Source organism: Triturus cristatus, chromosome 1_1, assembly GCF_964204655.1.
Source record: "Triturus cristatus chromosome 1_1, aTriCri1.1, whole genome shotgun sequence".
NCBI lineage: Eukaryota > Metazoa > Chordata > Amphibia > Caudata > Salamandridae > Triturus > Triturus cristatus.
The window spans coordinates 137919573-137938576 of NC_140579.1; positions in this window are offsets into that span (position 1 = coordinate 137919573).

Sequence of the window (19004 nt, forward strand, 5' to 3'; positions counted from 1 at the left end):
GTAGGTCTGCCTTGTCCCAGGTGGCTTAACTGTTCTTGTGCTTCACAGGAAAGTCCGTCAATGTGGCAAGATTGTTGGATCAGTTGCTTATCCAGTGTGTGAGGTTGCAGGGTGTGGTGGTGGTGTTGGTTCGAGTGTCCCACACAGCTTGTCTGTGGTGACTTACATCAAGCATCTTTGGGGGATCGATAGCGGGGTGTGGGGCAGTGTGTTGCTTGTCGGAGACGTGGATGCAAATGTTAATGGACCAATGATGGATGGTGGTGTGGTTCTCCTCCAGCAAGAAGTTACTGGCCCCCAGCCACATGTAGCCTGTGGAGGTGAGGGCGTGCGTGCAGATGTACGTGTTGATGGCTTAGCGGAATTGTGGATGTAGGCCTGGAGATCTGTAGATGAGTGTTACTCTGAGGGTTGCCAGGGGGTTGGTGCGAAACCGGATTTGTGACTCTGAGGGTGTACTTGTGAATAAATTGCAATTCATCCTCCGGGATTGTTGGTGCAGTCCCTGCGGGTGATCTTGTATCCGTCTGAGATGGCAACGAAGAAGTTGTGTGCTGAGGATGCTTTTATCCAGGTTACTGTCATGAAGGTGATGTGTGGGGCTGTTGTGTTGAGGAGGTAACGGAGTCCAATGGCGTGCTGGTGGACGGAGCGGGTGTGGAGTAGGAGGCACATGACCTGGTTGTTCTGACAGGGTCTGGTAGGCGGGCAGCGCTGTCTAGGCAGTTGGAGTTGCACACTCAGCATGCGAAGGTGTCGTGTGTGCGCTTAGGGGTTGCCTGATAGCAGGCGGTTGATTGTCTGGAGGACATTGCTTGGAGGGTGGCTGCAGCATGAGCCTGTTGTGTGACGTGGGTCATGCAAGGACCAGAGGGTCGTGCACTGTGCACGTTGCAGGCGCAGATGGTCCTGCCTTTGGCACGGCGTTGGCGCAACAGTGGCACAGACAAGCTGCTGGCTGCATTAAGAATGGGTGGAGGGGGAAGGGAGGAGCATTTTGGAGGCGTGTGGGTTGCAGAATCAGGGCACTCGGTGGGGCGGTGCCGCAGGTGAGGCAGCAGCAGGCAGAAGGGGTGAGAAACTAGGCAAAAAGTAGCACACAAAGACAAGGAGGTCAGAAAGGCACAGTGCAACAGGTGTATGTAAAGGAAGGAGTGTCAGGTTACTCATGGGTCACTCCGAGAAAATGTATGAACAATTACCAAAAATTACGGCCACAGGATCAGGCAACAAAATGCGGAGCTGCACACAGGAGACACACCGTCAGCAGGCGTTGACGTCCCGTTGTGGGGAGCAACCTGCACAAATACATACACAACCAGGTACTTCATGCACAATAGAGATTATTAGCCATGAAGAACTGCATGCATGTTGCCGAAGTACACATACACTCATATGCTCAATCTTTGACAATTATGCCATAGATGACGCATGCAAACTGGCAAGAGATCTGCAGTGACAGAGATGAGGCACTTTGGATTGTGGTGAACACCTTTATTACACAAACTCACACAAAGGGAAATGCATCCATATGAACAGACTCACAGGTCAGTTGACATAACATGTGGGACATACGCTGGACCCCCCCCTTCACAACACGGATGGTGTAAATCTCAATGAACTGGCACACAAGTTAAGGGGATGAGCCAAACACATCCTGCTGCACACGGAGAGGCTGCAATTCCCCATAGAGCCTGTTGTTGTGATGTCCCACACTATGCCCACCCGTAGCATCCGCAATGTTTCAGAGGCAAGGTTTACACACATTGATGCCTTCATCAGACTCCACACTCCACTACAGATGACTGTCAAGAAGGGTGACTATCATGTCATGGGAGTGATGCTACATGTTATATGCTCCATGGTGAGAAGACATGTATGCATGGTACCACAACATGCACAGAAGCAGTCCCCACATATTCCCACCCCGTACCACCACCAAAAAGCCTTGCTGCAATCCTTACCCAAACTGACATTTCCACATGTCCGTGCATGGAACGCTGATTCAGCACACGTTGCAATCCTCATGAGGAATAGCAGGAGGACAAAGATGACACCAGCAGACAACAGGCGCAAAAACCTGGGAATGACAGACACACAAGAAGTCACCTAAAACAATTCCCGCCGCACACATGGTCAGTTACGAAACATGAACAATGTTGGACACATGCAAATTTCAAAGAAAGTCTCTCCGCAAAACTGTGTGGCATGACATCATCACTCGAGTGACACATCAGAACACACATCAAAGTGTCACTTTGCATTCAGTCAGCTGGACACACACATTGCAACACATGCCACTCAATGCTACAAGCTTGCACACTCATACCCAGTGACTCACCATTATGAGAAGAAGTTGCGTATGAGCTGACTCCGGATATCATCCTCCTCCTCCTCCTCATCACTTGCCTCATGACCAAGTCCTTGATCCTCCACGGGTGGATGTTCCTGCTCATCCGGATCCAGGATGAGTGGCACTGCGTTCTCAACTGCCATGTTGTGCAGCATGCAGCACACGGTGAAGATTTTGCAGACCTTCTCCGGTGCATATGGGAGGGACCCGCCTGTCTCGTCAAGGCACCGGAATCGGCTCTTCAGGAGGCCAAACGTCCACTCAATCACTCGCCTGGTCTGCACATGTGCATTGTTGAACCAGTGATATGCAGCAGTTCTTGGGTTGCGGAGAGGTGTCAGTAGCCATGGCATGTTGGGATATCCAGAGTCCCCTACATGGAAACATCGTGTAAATAAGTGGGTCAGGAGATGCCGTAAAAGCTAAAGATAACGCAAAACACAGGACAAACAGAGTATACCCACCAACAAGACATGCTCGTTCGTTGTGCAGCCGCAGCATCATTTGTGGCACCCTGCTACGCCTCATGATGTAGGCATCGTGTGCTGATCCTGGAAAACGTGCACAGACATGGGAAATCAGCATGTTAGCAAGACACACCTCAAGGGCATTTATTGAGTGGTAATGTTTTCGGTTGCGATAGGCTTGCTCCTGTGCCTGTGGTGGTACCAAAGCCACATGTGTCCCATCAATGGACCCAATGACATGGGGCATCCTTCCCAGGGCATAGAAATCACCCTTGACATCTGTCAACTCCTCAGGAGTAGGAAATTTGATGAATTCATCAAGGTGCTCCAACATGGCTGCCAAAACATCACGCAGGACACGGCTGAACATTGTCTGTGACATCCCACCAACATCAGCTACGATCAATTGAAACGTACCTGTGGCCAAAAAATGTAGGGCTGCCATCACCTTCATCTTGGGGGTCAGCGCAGTAGGATACCTGTGTCGCGGTTGGAGGTGTGGTGCCAGCTTGTTAGTCAAGTCAACAATCAACTGTCGAGTGAATCTGTAACGTCGGATGCAGGCCATTCCCTCATGGCAGCCAAGTCTGGCATTGGTCTTGGGACAGGCGGTGCCCTGCAGGACATTGTTTGGAATAATGAAGATTGAGAGTCTGCCAACATCAATGTCAATGAACATAGCACATGCTAAACTGCTACTAAACATCAGGTAACTATGGAGTCCGGTGTGTGCAATACATCCAGGACACATATGCCAGCTTGCTGGCACTCCTACGAAAAGCCAGATACACCTGTTGATTGTCAAGTCTACATGACATACCCTGAAATGAGCTGGGGGCCAGTCTGAGTGAACATCCAGAGATATCACCGGAGTGACACACATCCACATAGCTGCATTGGAAGGATGTCATCTCATCCTGACAGCCGACTGCAAGGCACACGCACAGGTCACATGGAATGTCAAATGTACATATCAAACACATTGCGATGAAGGGGTACACGTGACAACAAAAAAACACAGCCATTGAGACGACGCAGACATGTATGCCTGGGAAAATATGATGTCCGATGCACTTAGACCCTACAGCCGTGGGAATCCACATGTGGCATTGTGAGCGTAGATGTGTGCCATGCCCATCTCCACACAGACCCATGTTGGATGCACCAACAGCAGATGCAGTTGACGGAACACTAACAGCAAGCTCATGGGAACACATGACACACACCTGACATAGTCACATAGGGGCACGCTGATCGTGACATGTCAGTTGATAGAGTGTCCTTGTCCCTGGCATCAGGAGACAGGTGCGGGTGTTGATGACTGTGCCATCCCACTGCTGCTGTGCATGACACAGTTGGACTACAGACACACATGTGGCAAGTGTCAAGGTGATGTGTGCCACATCGTGCCCCATCGCACCGCACCGTACCCCCGCATTCATTGCGTGTATACGCCTCGTATCACTATTGTACTGGTGCTGTATGGGTACGTGTGCAACGCACCGTACACGTCCACTTCCATTGTTGCGGTACGCAGGGGTTTCTGGACACGGCCCCCCAAGTGACCAGACCCTGGTGGTAATGTATGGGCTCCATATTATAGGTTTGGCTTTGGGTATGGGGTATGTTTCCTGCCCCTCACCCCCACCCTGGCCCCTGGGTGTTGTTCTCACCTTCTGCGGCATGTGCGTCGGTTTCAGTGCACCAGGTCGTAGGCTAAGAGGACCGGGATGACACGTACAATGGGGTTCATGGCGTGTATGTCGCGTACCGGGGCTCCGTTTGTAGGACTCTGCTTTTACGGCTGTTTTTGGCTCCCGTAAGAGAAGAGCCGTACAAAGTGCCGTAGGGACGAATCGTACTTGCTGGGCCGGAAACCGCTGCTTAAATACGTCCGGACGTCGCGTACAGGCTGTTCCGGATCTGAATCGTGGGAATCCACATGTGGCATGGTGAGCGTAGATGTGTGCCATGCCCATCTCCACACAGACCCATGTTGGATGCACCAACAGCAGATGCAGTTGACAGAACACTAACAGCAAGCTCATGGGAACACATGACACACACCTGACATAGTCACATAGGGGCACGCTGATCGTGACATGTCAGTTGATAGAGTGTCCCTGTCCCTGGCATCAGGAGACAGGTGCGGGTGTTGATGACTGTGCCATCCCACTGCTGCTGTGCATGACACAGTTGGACTACAGACACACATGTGGCAAGTGTCAAGGTGATGTGTGCCACATAGTGCCCCTTCACACATGACATGTGTCCACAGGTCATTACACATCAATTGTGCAACTAGATGGGATGACCTGTGCAATATCACTGGCTGCCACACCTAGGGCCTGCACATGAAAGTATGCAATGACAAGTACTTGATGGACATCCTTGTGCGACTCGTAGCCCTCCATTCCTGGCGTGTGTATGCCTCGTATCACCATTGTAAGTGTGTGAAACGCACCGTACCCCCGCATTCATTGCGTGTGTACACCTCGTATCACTATTGTACTGGTGCCGTACGGGTACGAGTGAAACACACCGTACCCCCACATTCATTGCATGTGTATGCCTCATATCACTATTGTACTGGTGCCGTAAGGGTACGTGTGAAACGCACCGTGCCCACGCATTCATTGCGTGTGTACGACTCGTATCACTATTGTACTGGTGCTGTACGGGTATGTGTGAAACGCACCGTACCCCCGCATTCATTGCGTGTGTACACCTCGCATCACTATTGTACTGGTGCCGTACGGGTACGGGTGAAACGCACCGTACCCCCGCATTCATTGCGTGTGTATGCCAAGTATCACTATTGTACTGGTGCTGTACGGGTATGTGTGCAACGCACCGTACACGGCCACTTCCGTTGTTGCGGTATGCAGGGGTTGCTGGACACGCCCCCCAAGTGACCAGACCCTGGTGGTAATGCATGGGCTCCATATTATAGGTTTGGCTTTGGGTATGGGGTATGTTTCATGCCCCTCACCCCCACCCTGGCCCCTGGGTGTTGTTCTCACCTTCTGCGGCGTGTGCGTCGGTTTCGGTGCACCAGGTCGTAGGCTAAGAGGACCGGGATGACACGTACGATGGGGTTAATGGCGTGTACGTCGCGTACCGGGGCTCCGTTTGTAGGACTCTGCTTTTACGGCTGTTTTTGGCTCCCGTAAGAGAAGAGCCGTACGGAGTGCCGTAGGGACGAATCGTACTTGCTGGGCCAGAAACCGCTGCTTAAATAGTCCGGACGTCGCGTACAGGCTGTTCCGGATCTGAATCGTTGTATTTTTTTACCCGCACGGTCTTTTGTACGATTCGTAAAGAAAGAGGCTTTCTGTACGAATCGTACTTCCTAGGTTGTAAGGAAAGTTTACCGGGTACGAGTCGTACGGAGATAACGCTCCGTACAACGATTCGTACAGCCTTTTTCCAGGATTGGAATCAGCCCCAAAGTGTCCCTTTCAAAATTCTAATATTGTCGACAGGAGGTCACCTACTTAGGTCACCTACTGTCAAAGGAGGGAAGGAGACTAACACCTGAACGTATTAGTGATATTGTCAAAATGCCCATCCCTAAGACTCAGCGGGATGTGCAAGCTTTCATAGACGTTACTTCATATTGTCATCAATGGATTCCTAACTATTCTCTACTACCAAAGTCGCTGTTGCAACTAACCACTAAAGATGTGCATGAACCTTTGCCCTGGACGCATGGATGTCAACAAGCTTTTGAGCAACTAAAGGTCACGCTTTGCTCTGCGCCTGTGCTTGGCACACCTGATTATCAGAAGCCGTTCAAGTTGTATGTACACGAGATGGCTGGCTGCGTGCTCTCTGTCTTAACGCAAGCCTTTGGAGGTAAGCAGAGCCCATGTGCTTATTTTTCTGCGCTTCTTGATAACGTCGCGAGTGCCCTCCCGAGCTGTCTAAGAGTGGTTGTGGTCGCGGCTGTATCTATTCGACAATCGGCATGGCTCGTCTTTGATACCGATCTCACAGTCATGGTACCACATGCTGTGGATAAACTTTTGAACAGAACAAAGACGCAGAACCGTTCCAGTGCAGGTCTGACTGGCTATGAGCTGACCCTATTCGCACCACAAGTCACCATCAAAAGATGTGCCACTCTGAACCTAGCCACATTACTACCCCTCCCTTCTGAAAGTGAGGATATAGACGTGCATGATTGCATTTTTCGTACCGAGGAGGAGACAAAGGGACGGGTAGACCTGACTGATGTTTCCCTATCTGAACCCCAAGGGGAGCTATATGTCGATGGCTCTTGTTTCAAATTACCAGATCGCACAATAACTGCGGCATATGCCATAACTACCTTGTGCAAAGTGGTCAAGAAATCATGAGTTCCCTATCAATCGGCCCAAGCTGCAGAGTTAGTTGCCCTTTTACGAGCTTGTGAGCTAAGTTAATGACTGACTGTCAATATTTATACTGACAGTCAGTACGCCTTTGGAGTTACCCACAACTTTGGGTGGCTCTGGGCCGAGAGAGGATTCCTGACTTCACACGGGTTGAAGATCCAGAATGGCCCATTGATACACAGGCTTTTGTCAGCCCTGACACTTCCCAAGAAATTAGCAATAGTTAAGTGCAGTGCCCACAAGGCAATAATTGATGATGTGGGAAGGGGAAATGTATTTGCAGACCTAACAGCTAAGGAGACAGCCCAAACAAAAATGAAAAGAATGTTTGTGGCAGGCCCTGCTGGATGGGTACCTGACGTTACTATGTTTGAAGATACACTGGATAGTGTCAAGGAGATACAGAGTGAGGCAAAGATTGATAAGCTAGCAGTATGGCAGGAAAGCACAGCACGTTTAGACGAAGATGGATGCTGGACGGATAAGTCAAAAAAGCAAAGGTGGACGTTACCGGATGCCTATGTTCTCCCTGTAGTCACGATGGCGCAAGGCCCAGTAAAAATGACTATTCCCACTCCAAAGAGTGCAACAGTAGGGAAAGTGTTGGATAGCGTAGGGGGATAAATAACTATTTCCACTCCAGGGAGTGCAACAGTAAGAAATGTGTTGGATAGCGTAGGGGTAAAAATTACTATTCCCACTCCAAACAGTGCAACAGTAGGGAAAGTGTCGGATAGCGTAGGGGTAAAAATTACTATTCCCACTCCAAAGAGTGCAACAGTAGGGAAAGTGTTGGATAGCGTAGGGGTAAAAATTACTATTTCAAATCCAGAGAGTGCAACAGTAGGGAAAGTGTTGGATAGCATAGGGGTAAAAATTACTATTCCAAATCCATAGAGTGCAGCAGTAGGGAAAGTTTTGGATAGCGTAGGGGTAGAAATTACTATTCCCACTCCAGAGAGTGCAACAGTAGGGAAAGTGTTAGTTAGCGTAGGGGTAAAAATTACTATTCCCACTCCAGAAAGTGCAACAGTAGGGAAAGTGTTAGATTGCGTAGAAGTTAAAAATAACATACTTATAAATAAAATACTTTTTAAAAATAGTTAATGATTTAATTATTAAATAACTCTAAATTATTTACAAATACCAATAAATAATTATTTAAAACATAATTACCGATGAATAATTGATTAACAATACATTAATAATAAATACCAATAAATAATAATTAATACATATTAACCTAGCGGCAGGTCTGAGCCTCAGATAGGAGTGCGGCATGGGGAACGTGACAGCGGGGGGAAGAGAAGAGATCCAAACCGGCAAGACAGTTGCAGCCAGCAGCGCCACGGAAACGAGGCAAGTACGACCCCGCAGTGAGTGAGCCACACCTCCCTGTGAGGCAGCAAAGCGGGAGGGTGAAGCTAAAGACTTATCACTCAGTGATAGACTCAGCCTGACATTAGTCGTGAGACCGAGCGACGTTCTCTCTGCTCTTCCCCCCTTCCAAGAGTTGAGGCTGCCTAGAGAGTCGCTGTGTAGCTCTGGGAGAGCAAAGACAGGCCAGGGGATCGATGGAAGCAGTAGATATCCTTAGCGGGGCCTAGTGGGCAGCGTGCAACTGAGGCCCATTCCGCACGGACAAGGACCCCTACCCCCGGCGGGTCGTAATATCCGGTCTTGCCGCGCAAGGGACCCCTGGAAGCAGGTCCTGCCCTACAAGGCCACTAGAGATGGTCAGTGGGAGAACGTGAACTACACTCCCTGGACCAGATACAGTGTACTACACTCCCTGGATCGGATCTGCGAAACAGCGAGGGCCCTCATACACAAAGACCTCAAGAGCGCTGAGCGTGCGGCGGACATGGGCCGCACCAAAGCAATGACATCAGGCCAGGTGAATCAAAAAGACAAATATACGGGCGCCTGGAACCGGAACGATGGCGCAACGGACGGAGAGCTGCTGGGGGAGCAGGAGGACCAGCTCCTAGATTCCTCCTCGAAAGACATTATGAGAGCAATTACAGACCTGAGGGGGACACTCGAGCCCAAGCTGGATTCGGTCACTGAGGAAGTGACCCTGGTCAGAGCAGACTTTCGCAAAATGTTGAGAAGATGTCTGCAGCAGAGGCAGACATTGGAGGACTACAGGCCAAAACCAAATGCCTGGAGGAAAAGGTCCCACGCCTCACTAAGAATCAGTCAGAGATCTCCGGCTTGAAGATCAGGAAAGGAGAGTCCGTCGAAATAATATACGGTTGGTAGGTGTGCCAGAAGGAATGGAAGGCCAGTCGATGGACTTTTTCCTTGAGGACTTAATCCTGAACAAGCTGAAACGTAAGCGCATGTCCTCATTCTTCTCCATTGAGAGAGCTCACTGTGCGTTGGGAGGCTGGCCGTGCCGTGCCCAGGGGCACCACCTCGCACGATTATAGCACGGATACTAAACTTTAGGGTCCGGGATGCCATACTACAAGCAGCACGTCAACATGGCAACCTGCATCACGAGAATGCTGTCATCCGCATCTTCACGGACTTCACCCTGCACGTTCAGCACCAGCGACGTACGTTCAATGCCGTCAAGCGGGTCCTACTAGTCGCTAATATAAAATACATGATGCTCTTCCCGGCAAAACTTAAAATAATTGATGAAGGGAAATCCTACTTAATTTACTCACCAGCAGAAGTAAGCGACTGGCTCGAAGGCTGGTGAAAGGTTGATCGCAAAGGAGGGAAGTCCGGTGGGCTGCCCAGGACTGGAAACGCACCGGAGGGGCGCAAGTTGGTGAATGGAGCAGACGGCCCTGAGAAGCATCACTGAACAATGGACGATACAAGCATTACCTCTTCCCCTGCAAGTATTATTGTTACATGCTGCAACTTCTGGTCCTTGAGACCTTGCCGGAGGGAGAAGGGCCCAGGGAGGGAGCGGGGAGGGTGAGACCTACAGTTGTGGCCGAAACTCATGGGGACTTTTAAGGCACTGAAATGTATTTACATTTCCAAAGACTACAGGACGAGAGGGCGAGGAAACCAAAAAGGCCTAGGTTGCTACCAAAAACTCACTTATAGGGTTCAGCAATATCCTAATAAATAAATATGGCACTTCGCGCTGGCGGCTGGTATGCAGCCCCTTCAGTACTGTTTATTATAACACAGTTTGGGCGACAGGCACTCTGTGTGTTTGGGAGGTGGGAGGTTCTTACTCACCAAGCAGGGTTGCAGGGAGGGGGGTGTTGGGTATGTTGTTCAATGTTATTTAGCATGTTTGCAGACTTGCTCAAAACCAATATAGTCAAAAATGTGCACCAAGGGGTCGATTTCGATCCTGTATTTTTTTTTTCCTGTACGACTCGTATCCGTAATTTTTTTCGTACGAATCGTACAAGTCCCGTCCGACCCGTGAAGTACGATTCGTACGGGAAAAATACATACGGATCGGCCCAATCCGTACGAATCGGATCGGGAAAAGTTGTACAAGACGGACCCGGACACTTTTCCGTACGAATCGTAAAAATACAGTCCGACCGTACAAGTACGATCCGGACCGGCTTTCCGATTTACGAATCGTACGGAAAACGTCCCGTACACGGGGAATGACTTTACTTGCTACGAAGCGAACTTTGTACGACTCGTATCCCGGGAAAAGTTGTTCCCGGGGTGTGAGTCGTACAGGGGTACGAGCCGTACAGGCCCCCCCCATGCATATGTATGCACATTACAACAACATCGCGTATGTACACACCGTACATACGCAATGTTGGGGTACGCACCGTACATACGCAATGTTGGGGTACGCACCGTACATACGCAATGTTGGGGTACGCACCGTACATACACAACGCATGGGGGTGTATGCCTGTACAACTCGTACCCCTAGGGACTCTGCTTTTACGGCTGTTTTTGGCTCACATAAGAAAAGAGCCGTACGGAGTGCCGTAGGGACGAATCGTACTTGCTGGGCCGGAAACCGCTGCTTAAATACGTCCGGACGTCGCGTACAGGCTGTTCCGGATCTGAATCGTTGTTTTTTTTTTTTACCCATACGGTCTTTTGTACGATTCGCACGGAAAGAGGCTTTCTGTACGAATCGTACTTCCTAGGTTGTAAGGAAAGTTTACCGGGTACGAGTCGTACGGAGAAAACGCTACGTACAACGATTCGTACAGCCTTTTTCCAGGATTGGAATCGGCCCCCAAGTTGGTAAAAAATGGAACCGGGTGGGGAAGAGGGTAACAGGTTGTGCACCTCAAATTGTGAATCATGGGAGAACAAACTAACCTGGAATGTAAACTGGCTAGGCAACAACATTAAGCGCTCACTGGTCCTTCAGTACATTAAGAGGCACTCCCCAGATGTGGTCTTGCTTCAGGAGATGCACCTGAAAGGCAGCAAATGTAAAGCGCTGGATCGCTTTGGGTACAGGCCAGCAGCTCACTCTGGTTCTTCCTTGGGGGCACGGGAAGTGGGAATCCTGATCCGTAATGATTTCCCTTTGACTATAACTAGTGTACGTACGGACAAGGCAGGCTACCTAGTGGTGGCTGTGAGTAAATGGGAAGGGGTGCATGATAGCACTCTGCTCACATTACATACCCCCGGGGTCCACAGGGTCACTCTGCCAAGGATTAGTTCCTTCCTGCTCTAGTTGCCCCTGGGCACCCTCCTATTGGGTGGGGACACCAATGCCGTCATGAACTCGGAGCTTGACCGCTCCAGTTCCAGGGTGTACGGCAGCAGAGAGCATGACCTGGCCGACTTCATGTTGGCCCTTGGCATGATTGACCTATGGCGGGCACATAACCCCACAACCAGACAGTACACGTACTACTCGGCTCGACACAACTTATTCTCTACGATCGACCACCTCTACACACGAAACGATAGGGTAGAAGAGTTTTTAAATCTGAGGCTGATGGCTCAGGGAATTTTGGACCACTCTCCAGTGGGGGTGGCCATTAAGGGACCCATGCTCAATAGAGCAGCCTTCCCTAGAATTGATCCCTGGCGCCTGAGGGACCCAGATCTTAGCAACCAGTTCTGGAAGGGCTCAGAGCAGTATTTCCAGGAAAACAAAGGCTCGGTACCCTCCAACGTCACATTATGTGAGACATATAAAACGGTGTTGAGGGGGCAGGTACAGGCACTTATAAGGGGAAAGAAAAAAGATGAGGCAATCCAAGTTAGATCCTTGGAGCATGAGATACTAGAGATGGAGCGGGAAGCGGCAGAGGACATCTCGAGAGACCTGCGACATAGGCTGGCACTAAAACAGCATGACTTGCGAGCAATTGCGGATGGGGCAGCGCAAGTGTACGCACTCGTGATGCAACATAGGCTATACGACATAGGGGACAAGGCAGCGCGGCTCCTAGCTTGGCTGGAGAGACGAGATAGAGCGCGATCCTGGGTGACGGGTGTGCTTGATCAGGCAGGGGAACTACAGACACCCAGCATAGGCATAGCGGAGGCTTTTGCAGCGCATTTTGATGGGGTGTACTCGCCGGTCAGTACTAGAAGCAGGGGCGGCTGTGAAGAATTCTTAAGAGATTTCTCACTCCCCATGCTGTCCGAAGAGTCACGTGCCCCATTGGAAGCAGATCTCACGAGGGAGGAGTTGAGAGAGGCCCTGGGGGACCTCAACTCGGGGAAGGCAGTGGGGCCCAATGGACTTCCTGTAGAAATACACAGGAGTAAAGCCTCCATAACAATCCCACCGCTACAAGATATGCTAGTGGCAGCCAGTGAGAAGGGTAAGCTTCCACCAGCCCATGTGCGGCCATGATAGTCGTAGTGTACAAGGCCGGGAAACCACCAGACCAGTGTGCCTCTTATCGCCCTATTTTCCTGATTAATGTGGAGGCGAAGGTGCTTGCCAAGGCATTGGCAAACTGACAGATACTCGTTCTTTCTGAAATAATACATCTCAACCAATCAGAATTCACGCCTAAACAAAAGCACCCGCCACAACCTACGGAGACTTTATGGTGTGCTCTACCTAACGGACAGTCCAGAGGCTTAGCAGGCGGCAGTGATGTCATTGGATGCCTCCATGGCATTTGACAGTATAGAGCGGCCCTACTTGTTTGAAGTCCTCCGCAAACTGGGCGTTTGCCCCAACTTCAGTCAGTGGGTAAGACTATTATATGAGAGCCCCAGTGCTCAAGTACAAGTCAATGGTGTTGTGTCCAGATCCTTTGGGCTGGGTAGGGGCACTAGGCAGGGCTGCCCCCTGTCCCCCGTGCTCTTTACCCTCGCGCTGGAACCATTAGTGCACTGGATTTGGAGAGATCCAATTATCTGAATTATAGTTGCCCGGGAGGATGGGAGGAGCGCATCACGCTATGTGCAGATGACATCCCCTTATACCTGGCAAGACTGTATCACTCAATGGTGAGGGTGCTCCACATCTTTGAGCTCCTTGGTAGCTATTCTGGGTACAGCATCAATTGGGCCAAGTCGGTGGTATTCCCACTCTTGGGCTCCCTGCCCAGGGTACCAGCCAGATGTCCCGCCCCGGTAGTAACAGAAGGATTTAAATACCTGGGCATCTACATAAAAAGAAATCACGAGGGGTTCATTTGGGAAAACCTGGAGCCCCAGTTGGAGCACCTTGACGCAGATGTGCACCACTGTCGTACCCTCCCGCTGTCATTGATGGGCAGGGCGGCCCTGTTCAAAATGATGGCACTGCCCGCCTTCTCTATGCTCACCAAAACACCCCATACCGAGTTCCCCCACCAATTTAAAAAAAATATCCCAGGAAGTCAGAGAGAAAGCACACCTAGAATTGCGCTCACTAAGTTGTAACAGGGAGTGTATGATGGGGGGTTGGCGATCCCAGACATCAGACTTTACTATTGGGCCTCTCAGCTTATGGTTATCAATGACTGGGTATATGCAGACGAGAGTGAACCAGCCTACAGGGTGGACAGAGCCGGCATGCCCAGTGGCCGTTATGCTTCACTCCTATACTCAAGGAAAAGAAAGCTGGAGTGTCCACCGCATACAAAGGTAGTAGTGGGCTGCTGGAGAGAGATGAATAAACAACTGGACAAGACCGGGGAGTTGACTTGTCAAACCCCGCTATGGGAGGGTGATCTCAAGGAGGTAGCTTCAGTACCAGGCTTCGGAAAGTGGAAGGTAATAGGGTTTGAGCACCTAGGTGATGTATGGAGGGGAGAAGCACCACTCACCTTTGAAAAGTTGCAACAGGAGTACGCTTTGCACCACACTAAAAAATACCACTATCTTAGGCTAATGCACGCTCTGCAGCGACTCATCCAACATGGCACCTCCATTCCGGAGTACACGCCCCTGGAAGACAGACCACTCCTTGACCCTATTATGGAAAGGCCCACTTACACAATATACCGTAAGTTGGTCAATAACATGCCGGATCCCCTAGTGACACTTAGGGCAGCTTGGACTGATGATTTGGAAAACATGGATGACACAGATTGGCAGGCGGCGTTGCAAAGTCCAAGAGAGGTCGCAGTACGGATGCGATTTAGGTTAGTACAGCTTAAAATACTACACCACACATAATACCCGGGCACGCACAGTGCTCTGCGTTAGGGGGTGTCAGCAAGAAGGCACCTTTTTCATATCTTGTGGGAATGCCTGAAGATAGCTAGATTACTGGCGGGAGGTTACGGAGGTTCTGTCCAGAGCTTCAGGTGTGCTGGCCCCTATGGATGCAAAATGACTCCTCCTGATGATTAAAGGTGACTTTGACTGGCCCAGGTACACAGGAATATGGCTGGCCCTGGTGGCTGGGATAGCCAAAAGGAACATTGCAAGGAGGTGGGGGTCGCTCTCGCCGCCATCCCTAAGGGATTGGGAACAAGACCTGGATTGGTGCCAAAGGGCAGAAGAAACGGTCTATAAAGGAAAAGGGTGCACCAAAAAGTGGAAGGGAATATGGTCATCATGGCGAAAGAATAGACTGGGACTGGGCGTAGAGGACCACCACCCATAAAGACATGGCTAGGAGAAAGTGCAGCTCTGTTTTTGGTAAAGGGGCGGCCCTGTCGACTATATGTGTGCACTGGTAGGGGCTGTGCCTCCTGAAATTAAAACTATTGATGCCGTCTAACCGGGAGCCAAAGGTGGTAAGATTGAATTGTCAACTGGGTACTAACTACTGTAACTATTGTCAATTGTGGTCAATTGAGAAAACAGTTAATAAAAAGATGTTAAAAAAAACTATCCAGTTGTTGTGTGATGGGTTGCACACTAGACAGAAGTTCTATGCTGCACACCACCCCCAATCAGCAGGCTTGGTTGAGAAGTACAATGGTACTCTCAAACTGAAATTGGCAAAAAATCAGGAAAGCACAGGATTGAAGTGGCCAGATGCTTTACCATTTGCTCTTTTGTCAACAAGAGCTACAGCGCACACTAGAACAGGATTGTCACCATATGAGGTCGTGTTCAGCCGCCTAGCAAATGTTTGGGGTGTCCCTTGACCGAAACACTTCTCTGATATTGAGCATCCACCGTTAGTGGACTAATTTTTTGAGTTGACTGAAAATTTGCATTCTATTCATCAACAGATACATGAGACGTTGCCACCGCCAACAGAGGAGCCTGAGCACACCATCCGACCTGGGGATTTTGTTCTCGTATGGCACTTTGAGAGGTAAGGAATCCTGGACCCTCACTGGAAAGGGCCTCTGCAGGTGCTTCTTGCGACCAGAAGTACCGTCAAAGTGACCGGTCGAAAGAATTGGCTCCATCTCAGCCGTTGCTGCAAGGTGCCGTTGCCTCTCCCCTATGACCAGTCGGTGATCGATGGCATAGGTGACCATGAGACGGCGAAAGTGCTACGCTTCATCCCTCTTTCGGATGCCCGACTGACATGGGTGCAAACAGAAGAGGAGAATGATGCAGCATTGAATGAGGCAGTCCCCCCAGAAATAGGGGCTGTCCAGGATTATCCTCCACCTGACCCAGAAGTGCTTGAGCATCAGTCTCTTGGCCCCTCTGAATTTGAGCCCCTGTTTACTGATCACTCTGTGCCTGGAGTGGCTAGGTACAATTTGCACCTCTGACGGAGGGACAGTGTACCAAAGGAAAAGTCAGATTAGTAGGGATGGACTGCATGGATGAAGGATAGGGTGTATGTACCCTGTCCGCGTTACCAATGATAGCTTAGGGAAAGGGAGATTGGTGCATCATCCCAGACACTGAACAGGATAAGCTGAGGGTATCTTCCTGTAAGGGGGGGGTGCTCTATCCTGGACGATGTGGGATTTCTTCAACGGGTTGCGTTCGCGCTGCCCCACCGTAGATGAACAATAGGAGTCTACCAGTGAGACTCTGACGGACACTGGGAACATTTGCCCCCTTTTTGTTTTCTTTGCCATCGGCCTTATTGCGTTTCCTTTCCTTTGATTGAAATCTATCGCTTTGGCTGCCCAATTGTTGAGAAGGAACAGCCTTTTGCAGCATCACGGTTGGAGAGTTATGGGGTTGGTTGGCCCAGTTGGTCGAGAAAGAGTAAAGTAGTGTTTATGCTAATTGTCCTGATATCTCTTGTAGCAATGCTTGGAATAATGTGGTTCCTTGAAAAAAAATATCCTGTGCATTCCTTGATTGGCACAACACCTGCCCCCCCATGAACATATGTTTGTAACCTTGGCACCTCACAAAGGGGAACACCGAAAATCTTATAAGGATAATGTATTCATACAAATGTTGCACCAGACACATAATGCGTCTAACATGACAAACTGTTGGGTGTGTGGACTACTTCCCTCTGTGACCTATAAAAGTAAAAATACTTATTGTCCATGCCGTTGTCCTATATTAATAGCTGTGAGAGGTGGTTTGCATTGCTTAGTATGGTACGTCCACCTCCCTTATTTAATGTAAGAAAGAAAGAGTATTGGTCCCCGCACCATAACACAAAACATACGCTTCCAGCATAGAGAACCTCATGGTGCTCCTAGAGGGCTAGAGCCGTTCGGCAGATTGTTCCTAAGCTCTTTCATGCACGCATACAAAGGAGTAAAAAATAAGACATGGTCTCGTATGGACGTAGATGATTTCCTGGGGTTCAACACGTCAGAATATTTCCAGTCCTTTCAGACCCGTAATGTCACTGAAGATAAGCCAATGCCACTGTCGGTGGTTAATACCACAGCTACGTTCTGTGTCCAGGGGAGCGGGAAGATGGAGGTAGGGGAGAGCAGGTGAAACATTACATATAAGGTGAGAGCAACAGATAGTCCACCCCTGATACCACCCCCTAATGTTTACTTAGTTTGTGGATCCCAGGGATATGTTTGGCTCCCTGATGGATGGTTAGGTAAGTGTTATCTCTCTTACCTCTTACCCCCATATATATAGCTCCGCCCAATTACCATAAAGATCATCGATTGTAACGTAGGAGCACATACCTGCCCAGAGTAAGGAGGGTTATTAACATGGAAGATGTAGATCAGACAGACCTACTCTGCAGCAGTTCACCGATGGCATTAAAGGTATTATACACTTTTGGGGCCCCATGTCCAATAGCCTAAATATTCGTAGACTCACTAGGGTGGTGGAAGGAGTGATAAATACAACTGCAGGTATCCTTACTAATTTTATTTATTTATTTACTTTTATTTATTTGCAGAGTTTTATATAGCGCTGGCTAGACCCGGAGGTATCAGAGCGCTCTACATGAGGATCAGCGAGTTACAAGTTACAAAATTACATCAGTTGCAGGAGCCAAGTATAATATAGCGCATAGCATAGCCAAGACACACGTCAAATAGGGCATGAAAGGTAGGGGGGAATGGTAAAAAGGGGTAAGGAATGCATAATTGGGTCAGGCAGACCGACAAGAGGGAAAGTACTTACAAAACAGTCACAGTAAAAGACATAGAAACTGGCTGGGGACCAACAATCATAAACATCCTGTGAATCGGTGATAGTATAAGATGTGAGGGGAGTAGGAGACCAAAGGGTGGGGGGGCGACTTGAGGAAAAGAACAGACAGGCGAACAAGGAGCAGTCCAGCAACAATGAGGATAGGTCGAAACCGCCAAGATAGAGGACCCAGGCCATGGGAACCGACAGCATCATCCCAAAATGGCGGAACACACAAAAATCCAACACGAAAACCACAAGGCAGCAGACTCAAAGGCTTCACGCAGGGTCGGATGGGTGAGGTAGCCAAATGACCATGGAGGGAGGAGGGCAAGACACTGCCGATCACAAAGCGGGTCATCGACGTTCACACACCCAGGGCTCCAGGGGCAGTAGCATCACCATTCAGAATGCCGCAAAGACAGGGGAAAGTCAGATTCGGGCACCAGGCAACAGCCCCGGAGAGGTGGAGGCAGCAGCAGGGACCAGAAGGGTGAGCCTCCCTAAAACTCAAGAAGCAAAACAAGCTCGGGGCACTGGTCAGCAGCGCCGCAGTACTCACCGCTTTTGAACCCCCGCCGGGAGAAGCAAGACTCATGCATCTCCGTCGTTGCTAGGTAGGCGGTGCTAGAGGACAGGCAACCGCAGCAAAACCCGGAGGGTAGGGGAAGGCCAGGAGGGGAGATCCCCAGCCAATCCCCTCCCCAGGCACCCAGGCATACCCCACCAATCATCGGCCGCTGAAATGGCTCCACCGCCAGCAGATCCATGGCAACTCGTCGGAAGGTGGGGGAAGAGAGGAAAACACAGTGGAGAGACGAGGACAAACCATGTCCAATGTCCGGCTGGGTAGGTGACAGCTGAGGGGGAGAGCCAGAGCCACTCTCCTCTATAGCTGCCTAAACAGCTCCACCGGGCATCGGCCAAGTTGATCGAGGCTCC